Source organism: Myotis yumanensis, unplaced genomic scaffold (genome assembly GCF_028538775.1).
Source record: "Myotis yumanensis isolate MYYU_CA2020_CCGP unplaced genomic scaffold, mMyoYum1.0.hap1 SCAF_13, whole genome shotgun sequence".
Lineage (NCBI taxonomy): Eukaryota > Metazoa > Chordata > Mammalia > Chiroptera > Vespertilionidae > Myotis > Myotis yumanensis.
The window spans coordinates 41654407-41667060 of record NW_027223764.1 but is presented as its reverse complement, the minus strand read 5'-3'; the positions used below and the strand labels follow the sequence as shown (position 1 = coordinate 41667060).

Below are 12654 nucleotides of genomic sequence, written 5' to 3'. Positions count from 1 at the left end.
CTCATCATTGATGTTTCTATCTCTCTCTCCCTCTTACCTCTTCTCTGAAATCAATATATATAGAAAGAGAGAGAGAAGGGAGAGAGAGAGAGAGAGATACAAAACACAAGGTGCCTGAAAAATCTAGATCTGGAACCCTATTCTTTCCTCCAAGCAAAAATACTGTTTGATCTCAAAATGTGCATTCTTAAATATTATTAAGGATCCCAAAGACCTTTTGTTTGTGTAGATTATATCTATTGATAATTCCTGTATTAAAATTAAAACTAAGAATTTAAAAGTGTTCTTTGTTCATAAAATGTCATTACATGTTAACATATTTTTATTTTTAAATTTATATTTCCCCCCAAAATTAGTGAAAAAAAGTGGCATTGTTTTACATTTTTGCAAACATTTTAATGTCTGTTTAGTAGACGACAGCTGGAGTCTCACATCTGTCTCTGCATTCAATTTGTTGTGATGTTTTGATTCAAGTAAATGAAGAATACCCAGATTCATACAGGTATGCAATTGAAAAAAGGTACCCTCACAGGTTCCTAGACCAGGTCTCAGCCCCCGCTCCCCAGAACACACTTTGAAAACCGCTGCTCTAGGCAGCATTGCTTCTGCCCCCAATGTGCCCAAGATGGAATTAAATGATAATCTTGGGTACCGTCAACATAGTTATTTTCCTATTTTGTGAATGAAGAAAGTGAGGCTGAAATATAAGTGTTTAGCCCAAGTGAAACTGCTACTACTTCACTACTGAGAGAACCAAGCCAGCCATGTGATTGGACTATTGGAACTTTCAGTCCCACACTCCTGATCACACGAGGACAAGGGGCTGGCGATTGAGATCCGTCACCAGTGGCCAATGATTTAATCAATCTTGCCTTTGTCATGAAGCCTGCACTAAAACCAAAAAGGACTGCGGCAGGAGGAGTTCGGAGAGCTTCCTGGTTGAGGAACACTTGGAGATTTGGAGAGAGTGCCACACAGAGAGCGTGTGAAAGCTCTGCACCCTTACCCAGTATCTTCCCCCAAGCATCTCTTCCATCTGGCCATTCCTGAGTTGTATCTTTTTATAATAAGCCGGTAATCTAGTAAGTAGAATGTTTTCTAAGTTCTGTGAGTTGCTCTAGCAAATTAATCAAACCCAAGGAGGGAGTAGATGGAATCTTCAATCTATAGCACAGGTGACAACTTGGGCTTGCGATTGACATCTGAAGGGGGCGGGGGGTGGGGGTGGGGGGAGGCTGTCTTGTAGGACTGAGTCTATAACCTATGGGATCTGACACTATCTCCAAGTAGTTAGTGTCAGAATTGAGTTGAATTGTAGGATACCCAGCTGGTGTTGGAGACTTGCTTAGTGGTGAGGAAAAAACCCACACTCTGGGGACTGGGAAGCTGCCGATGTAATTGTAACAGACACAGTACCCCTAGAGCCATAACTGATGTGCTGCTAGGATTGAACATGTAAATTACACCATATTTGGGCAGCCCTTTCTTGGAACTTTTAATATTTATTAGTATAACTTGATTTTTTTTTTTAATGGAAGTGCCTGAGTGTCTTTAAACCAGGTGTGCTCTTCCTGTAGTCTGTTATTCCACTAGTTAGCCACCCTGGCTTCCCAAAACTCATTCCTTCTAACTCCACTGCAGTCACCTTATGCCCTCTTCCTCTGGTTCTGTCTTTCCCAGGGGCAGAAGAAGATTGTTTGCTCCCCACCCTCCATAATGGGACCACCCACACTAGATCTCTATCATCATAAAGATAATAGCCCCTTACTTTTGGATAACACTTTTCCACTTTACAAAGCATTTCTAGACCATTATCTCACTTAAACCAAGCCACAGCCTATAATGGAGGCAAGCTGCTTATTATTCTTATCTACGTTCTACAGATTAAGAAACTGAGACTCAAAGAGGTTATGACTTTGAGGTCGTACAGCCAGGACCCATGGAGCTATGATGGTCAGTCAATGAAGTGCACTGGCCATCCTATGCACTTTCTACTGGACCTGCTGGCCTCCTGCATTATAAAGAGGGGAACTCTTTATCATCACCTGTGCTGAACTCATTGGGAGGTGAACAGCATCCATTTCCTGAGCTTCTGGAACATAAGAGACAGACTATGTTCAAAAGGTGATGATAATTGTAGATAACATATAGGCATCTAGGCTGAGTCAGGTACTGTACTAGGCCTTCTAGAGATCTTATCTCTAGTACTCTTAACCGCCACAAAAGGGTAGATGTTATTATGCCTATTTACAGATAAGGAAATAGCTTCAGAGGAGCGAGCTTACCAAAGGTCACATGCTGTATCTCTAGAAATTCTCTGGCCTCTCACTGTGGTTGGGAACAGTCCGCTGTGCCCAGGCTATGACAGCAGACATGCCTTGGTTCACATGCTAGCTCTCCCACCTGCCTGCTGTATGACCATGTTCTCGCATCTGAAACATAAAGAGGAGGAACCTCTCATTCACAGAGTGCTCTCCTGAGATCTAAATGTCAGGCCCAGCCAAGATCTGGCTGATGGGAATGGTGGTTAGGCACCAATGAGATCCAAGAAGGTGTCAGGAGCCAAGAGGCTGGGAGAAGAGGGGCAGGTAGGAAAGCAACATGAATGGCAGAGGGGACCATGCTTCAGTCTCAGTATTTCCTCATTTGGAAGTCTTGTCAGGTGACTTGTCAAACGCCCATAGCTGTAGATTTCAGAAAATGAGGTATTATTTCTTCAAAGTTACTTAGGCATAATATACTGAGCGGCCAAATTTTTATGACCGGCCAGATTATTATGACCACCCCATCAGTACAATGAAGTGAATTAGTTATGCAAATAATAATAATAATAAAACCTTGAGAGTATTTGCTTAGGAAGTTTTCAATATTCGGTATTTTTGGAAGTGTCAATGAAGTACTGATGGGGTGGTCATAATAATCTGGCCGGTCATAATAATCTGGCCACTCAGTGTAAAGTCTTCCTTTAAAGCCTGTTTATTATTTGCCTGTTTACTACAATTCAACACTTAGTTTCTCTCTCTCTCTCTCTCTCTCTCTCTCTCTCCATCCCAACATTTAGTAGAAGATTCTTCATGGCTGCAACCCTCCCTCTATTACCCGTGGCCTGCAAGGTGAAAGTGGGCAGTATGCTTAAGGCCGTACGAAATCTGGTGTCATGTGCCTGTTTTTATAGTTTGAGCTCCAACCAGAAAGAGCACTGTCATCCAAACAATGAATGGTGCCAGCAACAGCCCAGAGGCAAGGTACAGGTATACAGACAGAGCTTGGGAGCCAAGAGTGGGAACTCACCAACTTGAGACAGAGATGCTCTGTTCCCAGGAGCTTCTGCTCTCTATTGGGTGGAGCTGTCAGTGGGAATTCTTCATGATGACTGAGTGGGCCCGTGGGGTTCAGAGTAGAAAACTCTGATTGCCTTTGATCTGATTCTCCATGTAGGCTCTGGACTTGCTACCTGGCTTTCATCTCTCCATCAACTAATTCATTCAAAAATACTTACTCAGCTCCTGGTATGACCCTGGCTCTAGATTAAGGCGAGAACAAGGGCAGACCTTGTGAAGCTTCCACCTGGCCATGGGATTCACCTGCCTTGGTGAAAGCCCCTTGCATCCAGTTCTTTGGCTGGATTTGCATGGGGTTATTCGTTCATCCACACTGAACAGGCCCATAAGCCCTGGGGTAGCAATGGCTGGCTGTGTGTATTGGATTGTGTCACCACCCTCTCTTCCATGGCTTCCCATTACTCTTGGAATCTTGAATAAGTCCCTCCCTGGTCTGGCCTCATCTCCTGCCTTTCTTCCTCTCACTTTTGGTGTTCCTGTTTCTCAAATGGACCATGTCCCCTCCCATTCCAGGGCCTTTGCACTTGCTAGTCCCTTTGCTTGGTTCTCTGTGGTGACCAGACATTAAGGTGACCCCATGATCTTCACTTCCTTGAGTGGGGGTGGGACCTGTGACTTGCTTCTAAAAGAATATGGCAGAGATGACAGAATGTCACTCCTGTGATTACATTAAGTTATGTAAGACTCCATCTTGCTAACAGACTCACTCTAGTCTTCCCTCCGTTGTTGGCTTTGAAAAAGCATGCTGCTATGAGTCCTACAGTCACAAGGAAGTGAATTCTGTCAGCAACCTGGGTGAGCCTGGCAGTGGCCCCTCCCGCAGTTCCACAGTCAGGCCTCCATGGGAAAATGCAAGCTGATTACAGCCTTGCATAGCACCCAGCTTGGCTGTGCCTGGACTCATGACCCACAGAAACTGTAGATGATAAATGTATTGTTTTTAGGCACTAAGTGTGTGGTTAAAAAACAAAGCTGTCAATTTGTTACTATTTTCTGTATGCAGCATAGAAAACTACTGTATTTCCTAATATCTATCCAGTCGACTCGTAGTCATCCCCCGTCATTCCCATCCAACTCCGACGGACTTTCTCAGGGCAGCCTTCCCTACCCTCTCTGCCAAGGCTGCTCCTCCTTGTTGGAGGTGCTCATGCCATTGTGTACCACTTCCACACGACCTGTACCATCATAGTTATGATTATTTAATTAATATTGCCTCTCCACTAGACTGTAAGTGCCATTAGAGCAGCTATTGTGTCCTCTGCTTCTCTCCAGGGGCTGGCACAGTACCTGTTGAGTAAATAAATGATTGGCAGGACATTCAGCGTCAGGAGGAGTGCAGGAAGAGACGGGCTAGGTTGTTATTCCAATAACAATGACTTGGGGGAGAGTGCATATTATATTCCTAAAAACTCACTTTAATTGAGACATATCTGAACAACTGAAGCTAAAAGTGTATTTGGGGGTATCTTTGATGGGAATAATATGTGTCCATACAGTTGTCACACTGGGCCACCCCAGGACTTGGCATGAGTGTGTTTCTCTTGGAAACTCCAGGCCCCTTCCCCCTTCCAGAAGAACTTTCTGTATTTTGACCACCAGGCAACTCTCTTAACAATATTCTTCCCATGAGTTTCCACTTTCCTCGTCAGAGGAGGGAAATGCAGGGAGAGAAGGGAAGGGTGTGGTTAGGTGGAGGGAGCTCCAGCTTGGCAGTTTCAATAAGGCCCACAAAATGCCAAATCACTGCCCCCGTAAAAGACAGAAAGGTGAGTACATGGGTGCTACGTACTGAATCATATCCCCCCCAACTCATATGTTGAAAACCTAACCCTCAATGCAATTGTATGTGAAGATGGGGCTGTTAAGTATATAATTAAGGTTAAAAGAAGTTATAAGGGTGGGGCCCTAATCCAATAGGGCTATTGCCTCTATAAGAAGAGGAAGAGATACCAGAGCGCTCTCTTCAGCATGTGAGGACACAGTGAGAAGGTGGCCATCTGCAAGCCAGGAAGAGAGACCTCACCAGAAACCCAATCACCTAGCACCTTCATCTGGAACTTCCCAGCCTCCAGAACTGTGAGAAATAAGTTTCAGTTGTTGAAGCCTCCACTCTATGGTTTTTTGTTACGGCCATCTGAGCAGATTAAGACATGGGGTGATCAGAAAGCTCCATTGTATGTTGAGGGGCTACAGAGTTTAGGCCTGTGCTCTCTTGTATCCAACTGTGTTCCCTAACTTTTTGTCATCAGAGTTTAAACATACTCGTCTCTACAACAAACATGTCAAACTCGTGGCTGCTGGGCCGCATGACAAATGAGGCATGTGGCCCTCCGGCCGTGAGTTTGACATGCTTGCCCGACATCTTTATAACCATCCCTCCCTAGGTCCTAAGGCCCTTCCAAGGTTGGGCCATGTTTAACTCCTTTGTTCCAGCCACACTTCCTGAAGGAGTTGTCTGTACTTGCTGATCACTCTTTACCATTCATTTACTCTTCAGTCACTGCACTTTGGCCTCCATTGCACAGAAGCTGCTTTGATGTCCCATCCAGTGGACACTTTTTGGTCCTCATCTGACTGTTCTCTTTTTCTCTACCCTTTCTTCTCCTTCGCATTAATCTCTTCTGTGTTTCTTTGTCCCTTCCTGCCCTCTCGCTTCCTCGCTCAGATAAAGCAAGCTGCATGCTGAAGGAAGCTCTGTGGAAAGACCACATAACAAAGACCTGAGGGAGGCCTCTTGCTGACAGCTTGTGAGGACTCGAGGTATTAGTCCAACAGCTCAGAGAACTCCCTCCTGCTAGCAACCGTGTGAACTCAGGAGTGAACTAGGAAGAGGATTCCACACCTTGAGAGCCTGTAGGAGAGTCCGAGCCAGGGGACCCGCTAAGCCACACCCGGATCCCTAACCCATACAAACATGGCACAATAAATGTTTTTAGCCACTAAGTTTTGGGTAATTTCTTATGCAGCCATAATAACTAATACAGTCACTCAATTGATTTCTCAACCTGCTAACAGGTAATGACTTGTAAATTGAATAACACTGATCTAGGTTTAGATGCTGGGCATCAAAGGGAGAGTCAAGGATTAATAAGATCTGCTTATTGTCTTCAAAGAGCGTTTAGTGCCTTTTGAGGATCTAAAAGTTTAATAGGCTGCATGTATTTCCAGGACAGGGTGTTCCACTTGTTCAACGACAGTAGAAGGAAATGAGAGGTTCCCTCAGGCTGAGATACACAGTGTGGTGAGCACTGAGATATGTTGACTGGGGAGTCCTTAAGGGGAAAGCAGGCTTCACAGGAGGACCCAAAGGCGTTTCCACATCCACAAAGGCTTGGAAGAGAGAGGATGAGCCCATGAAGAAGAACTCTGCTCAGGGGAAAAATCAAAGAGGCCACAATTGTATCTTATTTCCACTGTGGTTAGAGCCTGAGAATTACTCAGTAGACCGTGGTGGGGGAGGAGGGTGTAGGATGACAAGGGCTGTTACGAGGATTAATGAGTAAATATGTGTAAAATGCTCACAGCAGTGCCTAATGCAGACTAAGTGACCATGTGCTGTTATTGTCCTCTAGTCCAGGCCCCGGCCATGTTCACGAACAACTTTCAAATCACCAAACCCAGTAGTCCCCCCAATTCTGCCAACAACAGCCCTTGATATTGATTCTAGTTCATTGTTAGACGGGAAGTGGTCCCATCAGGGCTCTCAGTCATCTAAGTTGAGCTGTTCTCTCTGCCCACAGGATAGTGTCCTTTCCACAAGTGCCCTGAGGATTTATTTTTCTCAGCAAGGGGTAGATCCTCCGGGAAACAGCCAAACAAGTTTGTCATTGCACAAGAGGTTTCCTGGTTTGCAAGGCTTTCCAGGCATCAGCGGGCTGTGTGCAAGCCCTGGCAAACATCTGAGCCTCTTTCTGTTCATAGGTGAAGGGTATGTGGCTTCCAGTTCAGGTGACCAGGTTTGGACCAGGGCCTTAAACGGCCCAGACCTCCAAAGATGCTCTGGATTTGTTCATAGGAACCCGTTTGGGCCAGCTGAGAAGCCTTAGTGTGGCTTCTCCTTGCACAGCTCTATCTTTCTGAGCCCTTCCTTTGTTATTCCGAAACTGAATGTGGCAATGGGTATTTTGTAAGAGATAAAATTTTGCCAATTGATCGTGTTCCGTGAAATCTGTGAACATCAATGGTTGAAAACCTTAGAACTGTCGGTAAATATTTACTGAGCACCCACTAGGTATTGTGGGAATATTTATTGAGCACTGAGACACATTGCAAAACCAGCTGCAATTCTCTAGCCATCTCTGTATCCATGTTCCTTGCAATGTGACTTTGCTGCTCTTGCCATCAGAACATGGAGTCTGTTTCCCCACCCTTTTACCTGGGTTGAACTTGTGACTTGGTTTAGCCCAATGGTTCTCAGTGTGGGACACATGCTCCACATGGGGGACAATTTGATTTTTAAGGGGGGCAATTTGAGAATGAGTTAACAGTGGATTTTTTTGCATTTCTTATGGTTCTAGGGCAGTGGTCGGCAAACCCATTAGTCAGTAGAGCCAAATATCAACAGTACAACGATTGAAATTTCTTTTGAGAGCCAAGTTTTTTAAACTTAAACTATATAGGTAGGTACATAGTGATTCACTTAATTAGGGTACTCCTAAGACTTAGGAAGAGCCACACTCAAGGGGCCAAAGAGCTGCATGTGGCTCGTGAGCCACAGTTTGCCAACCACGGTTCTAGGGGCTTCATATACAGTATATAAATATTGTGACATGCATTTCAGTTCTCTATTATATGTTTTGAAAGTTTACTTGCTGGTTTTTCATATCACTTCATATTATTATTTTTTAAATACTTTCTTAGTGATTTCTTCCTCAGTACTTCAACTGTCCTTTCGTTCTTTTATTTTTCTCTTTCATGGATGCCATCTTCTTTGGAAGCTTGTTTAGACTAAGTTAATGGCCTTTTAGGCCTCCTCCACGTGAATAGTTCACTTTTTGAATAATAAGAATTATATGTCACATGGGGGCGGGGGCATCAGGATTTGGGAGATCTTAGATGGGGCATGGCCAAAAAAAGGTTGGGAACCGCTGGTTTAGCCAATACAATTATGGCAGTGGTGTAGTGCCAGTTTTTAGCCTAGACCTTGAGAGACCTGGCCTGATTCCGCTCTTGCTCTTAGAAGCCCAAAGCTCCCTGTGAGCCAGTCTGGGCTAGCCTGCTGGTGATGGAGAGACCTGTGGCCCAGTTACCTCCGTCAGCAGCTAGCCACTCCCAGAAGCAGAGGCCTCTGGCTGCCTAGCCACTGACCCTCGGTGCATGTGGGAGTCCAGCTGAGGCCAGAACAACTGCCCAGCTGAACCCAAACTAAAATGCTGGCACTTAAAATCATGAACTAAGTAGTTATTGTTTTGAGCCACTTCTAAGTTTGGGGTGTTTTATTATGCAGGAGAAAAAGTGCTGACTGATGCAAGCACTTACCATATGCCAGACTCTTGTCTATTTGAAATCAGGCAGAGCCGGTTCAGAGATGGCATGATACCTGGCATGATGCAGCAAGTGCTCTGTAGAAGCAAACAACCAGCAATACAAGTGGCATTTGAACTGGAGAGACGTCCTGTCCACGTGGAGTTGGAGGGGCCATAGATATAGGGATGATGAGGTTGGGGAAGGAGTCAGCAAACTTGGCTGCTCAGGCTTCCTCGTGAGTGGTAACCCCTTGAGGGCCGGGTCTGTGTCTGATTCATCTTGAGATACCCCAAGACACAGGGCCTTGACTGCACTAGGCATTCCATTTTGAAAGGCTTTCTTTGGAGAGTTTTCTAATTCCCTTCCCTTTATTCCTACTCACCCAATTGTATTTGTTTTCTAGGGTTGTTGTAATAAATGGCCACAAGCTGGCTGGCTTAAAACAAGAGAAATGTATTCCCTCACAGTTCTGGAGGCTAGCAGGTGAAATCCAGGTGTTGGCAGAGTTGATTCCTTTTTAGACGCTCTGAGGCAGAACCTGTTCCTTGCCTCTTCCTAGTTACTAGTTACTAGGACCTAGTTATTAGGACCTAGTATGTGGTCTTTGTCCACAATCCTTGGGGTTCCTTGGTTTGTAGAGAAGCATCACTCCAGTCTCTGCCTCCATTGTCATATAACGTATCTATGTCTGTCTGTGTGTCTCTTTTCTTCTCATAAGAGCACTAGTCACAACCTACACCAGCATGACCTTATCTTATTATATCTGGAACTAGAGGCCCGGTGCACGACATTTATGAACTATTGGGCCTAAGCCAGCAGGCGGACATCCCTCTCGCAGTCTGGAGCTCTTGCAGTCTGGGACCCCTTGCTCCTTACCTCCTACCTGCAGTGGAGGCACCAGCCGTGAGCCCAGCTTCTGGCTGAGCGGCACTCCCCCTGTGGGAGCACACTGACCACCAGGGGGCAGCTCCTGCGTTGAGCGTCTGCCCCCTGGTGGTGAGTGCACGTCATAGTTACCAGTCATTTCGCTGTCCGGTCGATTTGCATATTAGGGTTTTATTACATAGGATGACCCTGTGTCTAAATAAGGTCACATTCTGATGTACTAGGAGTTAAGATTTCAACCTATCTTTTTTGGGGAGACACAATTTAACCCATAACATTCATCAAGACCCAGGGGAATGTGTGTTCCTTATTTGACTGCCGCAGTCCCCAGAGACAGAATTAAATGTTCTTTCTTCAGGATTCCCACACATTTAATACATGTTTCTGTTTATTAGAGCATTTGAGTCGTTGATCATCCTCACTAGCTGAGTTAGGGGCCGCATTTCTTTCATCTTCCCCAGAGAGCCTGGTGGAGGGAGGGTGAGTCCTCCTTAAATGAAGACCTGTGAAGCAGCTGCCCTGCCCCGAGCTGTCATGCTGGGCAGCGCAACCTCAACATTTCGTGTATTAATCCTCACAGTGACCCTGTGAAGTGGGTATTTGTATATTTTCATTCCCATTTTATAGAGAACGAGAGAGGTGGAGTACCTTGGCGTAGCTAGAATTATTCTCTCTAAAAACCTGAACGGGCGCCGGAAGGCCTCACGTGAAAAGTTTCCTATGTCCCCTCTTCACGTTTCTCAAAGTACCTGGACCTGGCTCATTCCGCTCCATTCCCTGGAGAAACAAACCTGGAGCCTCAGTCCTACGTCCCTGCCTACACCCCGCCCTCCCCCGCGTCTTCCCCGCAGAAGCCGCGCACAAAGCGGGCCCAGCCGCGAGAGCGCGCGGGCTACCCTTGCGCGCGCGCCGCTCCTGGGCGCGGCGTGAGGACCCGCGCGCTGCCGGGTTGCGCGCGGCCGGGACCGTTGCCTGCTCCCGCCCCGGAGCCTGACCCGGCGCAGCGATTGGCCGGGCGGCCGAGCGCTCCGAGCCGGGTCCCCACGCCCCGCCCCGCCGGCTCCCGCCTGCTGCTGCTGCGTGGGGCGCCGCCGGCGGCCGAGGGAGCGTGGCTGCGCGGCGCAGGGCGCTAGGAGGCATTGTCGCCGTAAGTGGAGCAGACAGCGGCCCGGACCCGGGCCCCACGCTTCGTGCCCCGCGCAGTAAACGTAGTCTGAGGCTAAGCTCTGGAGGGGCTGGGGGAGAGAGGGAGAGAAGTGTCCCCGTTTCTGCAGCGTCCCCTCCCCTCCCCCAGGTCACCCGAGGCAAAGAGCAGCGGTGCGCCCGCCGCGGCTTCTGCAACGCCGGGGGTCCGGCGCCACGCCGGCCCGGGATCGCAGGCTGCGGCTGGCCTGGGGCTGGCTCGGGAGAGAGGGCGCAGCGGTGCCCGGGCAGGGGGAGCTCGGGGAAGCGGCCCCGGGCGGGCCTCCATTCCCCGCGGGAGGCGGCCCTGCTGGGAGAAGCTGTCGTGTACTTCGTCCCTGAAGTGACAGCTTCGGGGTTTGCTTCCGCCCTGGGAGCTGCAGACGGGCAGCGCAGAGAGCGCCTCTGGGCCCCCGGAAGGCTCGGGAGTCCCCAGCCCTCTGCGGTCGCCACGTTTTTTCCTCTGCCGGCTTTATTCTCCCTAGTCCCCGCCTGCCGGGAGAGCTGAGGGCCGGCCACGAGGAGCCATTGGCTGCGGGCGCCGGGGGGTGGGGTAGACGGGCGAGGCGGGCCCCCTTCGCCAGACGCGGGGACCCTGGGAGGCACCGCCCGAGGATGCTTAGATGCCTATAGGGAAGGAAGTACGCGCGGACCCTGCGAACCCCGTGGCTCAAAAACAAGGCGCCAGCCGGGCCTGCTCACGCCCCAGCGGGCTCCTTTCCCTTGGGTGCAAAACTGGGTCAACTCTGTCCTGGCCTCGAGTGGGCCTTCTAGGATGCTTGGGTCCGACCCAGCCCGCCCCTCCGCATCGGCTCCCCCATTGGCGTGGTCCAGGAGGCCCGCTGGAGCCAGCGGTGGGGGAGCTTGCACACGTGGTGCAGGAGGCTCGGGTTGCCCTTCCGAGCGGCGCCAGGCTCTAAAGTTCCCTGGTGACCACACCAGTAACTAAATATAGGAGCAGCTGGTGTGGACGGGGTGTCGCAGCAGCTCTTTGCTCAGATCTTGGGGCTCCAGATAAGGTAGCGTTCTCACTGGTGGGGGCGGGAGCTGTGGCAGGGGGCTGCTGTCAGGTCGTGCAAAAATCAGCCCTCTCCCAGCTTCCTATCCAGGTGAAATGCGGTTATAGGCACAGGAGGGCTGTGTTGCCAGTTCTCATAGAGCAGGGCACCTATTTTTTCTGACATTCAGTTCTTATATCCTAACGCACTGTACCTGTTTTAATACCTATTGGTAAGGCCTTGTGTGAGAAGTGCTTAACAGTTTAAAACAAAAGAAGAGGAGCAGCTTTATTTGTTCCGCCCCCAAACCTCCTTTCTCTCTGAGCTCCTGTTACATGCTAAATAAATAATAATATTATTATTTTATTATTTTTTTGGTGTTAGGTTTGGGGCTGAAAGGAGTAGTCAATGAAGTTGGACAACCTTGTAGGCGCCCTTTAGGGGACACACTCTAGACTCCTATCATCCCAAGTTTATTCTACCCTCGTTTTGGAGCCCTCGTACTCCATCTTGGGTCTTATACTCATGTGGCCCTGCCACCCTCCCATCTCACAGCCCTGCCTATGCCAAAGAGGGACAGACCTTTGTCATCTGACCTGGGAGAGAGAGATTGTCAGCTGAACTTTATGAAGGAATTCTCCCTTGGAGGGTGGGGTAGTTTTAGGTGAAGGTAGGGTGCTTTCCTAGCCAGTTAGCAAGGTTGATGATTTGAGGCAACAGGAACCTCTTGGGGGGCTAGGGCACATCTGCTGTACCCAGAGCATCCTCCAGAAGTTAAGGGG

The 12654-nt window shown here is 48.4% G+C and overlaps 1 protein-coding gene across 10 annotated transcripts in view; it reads left to right on the top strand.

Annotated features, from left to right (window-relative positions):
- LRRC20 (leucine rich repeat containing 20) overlaps positions 1-12654 on the top strand; it is a 54857-nt gene that overhangs the window by 1264 nt on the left and 40939 nt on the right. Inside the window, exons 2-6 of one of the 10 annotated variants that reach the window (XR_011473586.1) lie at positions 411-502; positions 886-1009; positions 1884-2124; positions 3062-3245; positions 6007-6275. The exons of 1 other annotated variant lie outside the window; for it this stretch is intronic. The gene's annotated coding sequence lies outside the window, so the exon portion shown is untranslated. Of the gene's footprint in view, positions 1-410; positions 503-885; positions 1083-1883; positions 2125-3061; positions 3252-6006; positions 6276-10792; positions 10840-12654 lie in introns of those variants that run through there. 8 more of the 10 variants (XR_011473584.1, XR_011473587.1, XR_011473583.1 and 5 more) reach the window with 8 other exon arrangements.